The sequence below is a fragment of the Cynoglossus semilaevis genome, unplaced genomic scaffold, assembly GCF_000523025.1.
Source record: "Cynoglossus semilaevis isolate Cse_v1.0 unplaced genomic scaffold, Cse_v1.0 scaffold419, whole genome shotgun sequence".
NCBI classification, from domain to species: domain Eukaryota; kingdom Metazoa; phylum Chordata; class Actinopteri; order Pleuronectiformes; family Cynoglossidae; genus Cynoglossus; species Cynoglossus semilaevis.
The window spans coordinates 311,646-316,718 of NW_007585113.1; the positions used below are offsets into that span (position 1 = coordinate 311,646).

General features: G+C 40.0%; 1 long non-coding RNA gene across 2 annotated transcripts; it reads left to right on the top strand.

Annotated features, from left to right (window-relative positions):
* Nucleotides 1-1,477: 1,477 nt before the first annotated feature.
* On the top strand, nt 1,478-5,035 carry LOC103398512 (uncharacterized). 2 transcript variants are annotated; one of them, XR_003049003.1, is made up of 3 exons: nt 1,478-1,623; nt 3,900-3,991; nt 4,824-5,035. It is a non-coding gene; the product is annotated as an uncharacterized LOC103398512 (long non-coding RNA). The 2 variants fall into 2 exon arrangements; XR_003049004.1 differs by having other exon boundaries at nt 4,914-5,035.
* The last annotated feature ends 38 nt before the right edge of the window (nt 5,036-5,073 follow it).

Consider the following 5,073-nt stretch of genomic DNA (forward strand, 5'->3'; position numbering starts at 1 on the left):
TCAACACATACCGTCATATCCTTCCCAGAATTCCTGACTGTATATGTTAAGACTTCCTACTCATACATATGCACACATGGGAGACGCAACTGTTCCACTTCACTGAACTAGCCAGGAGGCGTGTTAGATTCTGGACCAGCGCCCCCTCGCAACTTCTGTTCTGCCGGGATCGTAGTAGCAACAAGTACTGACACAATGACTTACGTAGTGTTACTTTGTATGGGTGCGTGAGCTGATATATATATGACGATAAAATTTAAAAAAAAAAAAAAGGAAAAATAATTGGGAGTGGAACTGAGGCAGAGAATTTAAATATGCACATATGTCAAACCCAAGGCCCGCGGGCCAAATCCAGCCCACATCATTATTTTACGTGGTCCACCAGAGCCTAGTCCATGTTCTTCCCCTTTGTTTTCCAGCAAATAAGTACAAGTATATTATTAAAAAAAAAATTATGAAATTTGACTTTCATCAAGCGGGCCGTTTTGAACCTCCGAGCGTGCCGTTTTTGGTCCACGGGTCGTATGTTTGACACCCCTGGTTGAGAGTATGGTTTTCTGAAATATACAAATCCAAATCGCAAATACTAAGTGATAAGCTGAAGGTTTTTCATTTCACTCTACTCTGAGCGGGAGACCAGACACAAAGTGAGCCCCCCGGGTGTAAACGACTTGAAAGAAGCTAGGCTAATGACAAGACAAGACAGAAACGCGGAGGAGCCCGGGATTGGAGCGAGCGAGATGAAATGAGCCAGTGAGGTGTGGAGCTGCAGAGCGACGTGGATCGATTCTTCTCCTCTGACATCCATCCTCACCACTCTGTCAATACCTCAATTATCAGATTGAATGTCACTTTCCCCAGCGGGGCTCCGCGAGGCAGAAAGCTATTCTTCACACGCGTCTTTGTTGACGTGCATTTGCTTACCGCTCACGACGACAGGTCCGCGGGAGGACGCGACGTCAAATTGAAACCAAAGAGCTTTCGTTACTTCTGTTGTTTTGTAAGTCCACGTTTTTTACCCTTTGTTTTCCAGCAAATACGTACAAGAATATTAGAAGAAAAAAAAAAAAGATATTTAATGAGATTTGACCAAACATCACTAACATGCAATGAGCATTTTTTTTCAATTTCAACATTCAGCAAGCGGGCCGTATTGAACCTCCGAGCGGGCCGGTTTTGGCCCACGCGCCATATGTTTGATTATATATCACTTTACCTGATGGGTTAAATTTCGTGGTCGAAATTTTTTCATTTGCACGGAGACTAATTTACAACACTTAATTTTAATATTCCATTTTTTTTAATAATGTCATTTTTTAAAATTAAATCTTTATTTATTTTATTCAGGAAAAAAAGGTAAAAATAAATATTATTAGTAATAAACATAATTATTATTTATTTAATATTGTGGCCCACAATTAAGATTTTTTTTTAGATTTTTTTTTTTTTTTTTTAATTCGACCCGTTTGATTGAATGTTTAATTCAATGTTTTTTTTTTAAATAGCAGATCAGTAACTAACACCTGTGCTAATCTGTGTGCTAATCTGTGTGGTAATCAGTGTAATCTCAGTCACCTGGGTTGAAGTACCTCTCTCACTCACTCCATCTTTGTCAGGGCAGCGGTGAGTACTGATGTTTTGTTGTGACTCTGTGTCTGTGTGTTTACTACATGTGCTCCTGTTTCTATATTTGAAAAATGTTGAAGTATTCCATAGATAAGGTCTCCGTCTTAGATCACGTCCACTCCCAGGAACCAATGCATTTCACCCAAGGACAATGCTGGGCCTCATTCACAGAGGCTCTGTGTTGGCAACGGAAGTAAACGTCCAATGCTGGGCCTCATTCTGTAGAAATGACAACACAGACGCTCTGTGTAGGCAACGGAAGTAAACGTTCTCGAGTTTCATGAATAGTAAATCCAGACGACCGCAACGCCACGAGCTGTTGAGCTAACGGAGTCTTTTATGTGTCGACGTGAATGGGAGAAAAGGGACACTGCCACAGTTTATGTTCCCAAACAAATCGTGGCATGTGATTAAAATAAAATGACAAATCACCCATCTTGATAAAAAAAAAAAAATCTATAAATATAATTTTCATTTTCGATACGTTTAGCTATAATATTTCCTGTTATTTTCTAATAGTTGCCCCGTTAACCGTTTGTGTGCCGCTGTCTTGACTGAGGCTCATTTGGAAATTTTTTTTTACTTGTTTTGTTCTGATATGAGACAAATGAACCACAATATTGCAGATTTAATTTTTAAAAAAATTTTTTTTTTTTTTTGCATTTTTTAGGAAGCTTATAATTAGTGAGATTTTAATGAGAAAACCACTTGAAAATAAATAACTTCAGTTGGGATTGTGGAGTCATGCTATCAAAGTTATGCTTAGGGGTTATATATATTATTATATATATATTGTCAAAGTTATGCTCAGGGGTTATATATATATATTGTATAATACACACAGTCAGATGGACAGTCAGGGTCCAGACGACTGTCGTGACCAGCAGACGGCTGCACGAGGGCTGTAATGACACGCTCCGTACAATGACTAAGAGCTGGTTTCGGAGCGAGAGGGGAGAGAAAGAGGGAGGAATAGAGAGAATAGAGTGTGGCAGATTTTAGTGCTGAGTCACAGCCAGGCTGCTGCTGCTGCTGCTGCTGCTGCTGCTGCTGCTGCTGCAGCACCCTCCCCCACACTGAAGTACACTGAAGCCTGGCTGACTACTTTCATCTGTCATCCTGCCCTCCTTCCCCAAACACACACACGCACAGGGACACTGTTTACATCCCACTTTACATCCCATCACACTGAGAATTTTTTTTTCTCTCCTCTGTTTTACTTCACCCTTATCATCTTCGACAATGCGTCCTTTCTCAATCTTTGCCATTTCATGCTCCTGTTCAAATATATTTTTATTTTTTTTTAATTCATTTATTTTTGCTTTGTCACCCTCGTCTTTCACTTTTTCCCTTTCCCTCCCACCTTGCCAGTTAGCCGTTTAATTAAGAGTCGGAGTCGGTCAGAAAGCAGCAGAGACTTCAGGGTGAGTGAGCCTGTCTGTTAGAGGAAAGACAACGCTGCAGTTAATCTGACGGAGAAGCCGACCGCTGTGCAGCCAGGCTTGTCATCCTCTGACCCTCGCACGTGCACAAGCACTTGTCCCGTAGGTGGCCCTTCGGTTTCTGCGCAAACTTCCAAAAAGTTGGAATGAAAACGAATCAAAGTCTCTCACTGACAGGCCTCACTCATTTTTTTTAAAATATGCGTTGACCTTTACTCCATGACTATTAGAGACTTAATGATATGAGATTTGATGATAAACAATTCAAAGAGGAAAGAATTTAAAATCGGGTGCTAACCAAGTCAACCGGATAAAGTTTCCCGAGACTTTACGATCATTTTTGATCATTTCTGTTTCCTAGAGATGTTCAAATATTTGAACAAAACTCTATTCATTCTATTCTTTTTTTTACATTTTTGACTCAGTTTTTCATTCTCACATTCTATTTTTAAAAATTTTTGACTCAGTTTTTCATTCTCATACTCCCATTCCTTATTGTTCAAGTTCCCTGTGTTTCTTTTACAAAGTTCTTTTAGAGTTGCTAACAACTAAACTCTTTAGATAACAGACCTGGATCTTCTAGAAAGGTTTACATCGACAGATCGACTTTATGGAGGGGGTTAAAAAAAAGAAGCAACATTGAAATGGTGACAGGAAATCTGTGATTTTTAAAAAAAATATATATATCATGTACCAAAGATGCTACTGTTGGTTCACATCTGGTGACCAGTCTTGACGTTTAGCCATTTTGCTGTCGCTACTGAGTGGCAGGATCGTAGGATTAGCCGAGTGTACGCAGCTAACATTTATTTCCCTCTACCTTCCTTGTAGGTGTAGGCGATGCAGGAGCACAAACAACAAATGTACCACCACCCTTCCATTACTGGAACTACACCCAAACCAACGGACGTCTACATGAGAAAGTGAATTTAATTTTTTTTTTTTTTTCAATTTTTTCTTTCCTTATTTTCAATCCAAAAGAGCCTTCTTTGGATATAGATACAGTCAGTTCACACCATCCGCTCCCTTCTCCTCTTCCTTGGACGCTCTCTCTCTCTCTCTCTCTCTCTCCTAAATAGATTTTTCATGCAGAGATATCGGTATCATTAATTTAGAAGACAGGTTCGCTTCAGTGCAACTGAAGACACATTTGTTACAGCGCCAAAGAGAGGCATCGGCTGGAGAAGCAGTAATGCTGCTGAATTTATAATGTATTATTATTATTATTATTATTATTATTATTATCATCATCATCTAAGGTTAGCTAGCGCTAATGCCACTTGTATGATCATAACAAGGTATGATTTAGATGTAATTAACCATTCACACTTGAATTAACAGCAAAGTCAAGTCGGTGTCAAACTCAAGGCCCGGGGGCCAAATGCGGCCCGCCAAGCCGTTCTGTGTGGTCCGCGGGAGACTTAAGACTGATTAGACTGGTAGACAAGGTGCTGAGCATTAAAGGATGCCAAATGACCCATGGACTGGAACTGGTCCGCGGACCAGGGGTTGGTTCTAAACGCGACACTTTAAATTAAAATATAATATTTTAAAAGTTGTGAAGACACATTTATAAAAAAATGATCATTTACAACAATATTCCAAGTCAGCAATAAATAAACGCTTCGTGATTGATATTGACCTGAATATTCAAAATCCTGTGTTGATTTAATTATGAATTATTCCTTTTTTGGCATGAAAACATTTTTTTTTTTTAAATAAAAGTAATCGGTTGTTGTGTTTCTGTCTTTGCAGCTGCTGATTTGAACAAACACCTTCTGAAGTCTCTCTCTCTCTCTCTCTCTCTCTCTCTCTCTCTTTCTTCTGACAAATATCTATTAAAAGCTGTTGCTGACGTCAAAAGTGTCCGCCATCTTTGACGAGAGCTGCACTGCCTCCCCCCTGCCCCTCCCTGCCTCCCGCCCTCCCCCATTGAAGAAGAAACGCGGAGGAATGAGACGACGCGCAGTGCCTTTGCACCATCCCAGGCATATCCACAGGGAGA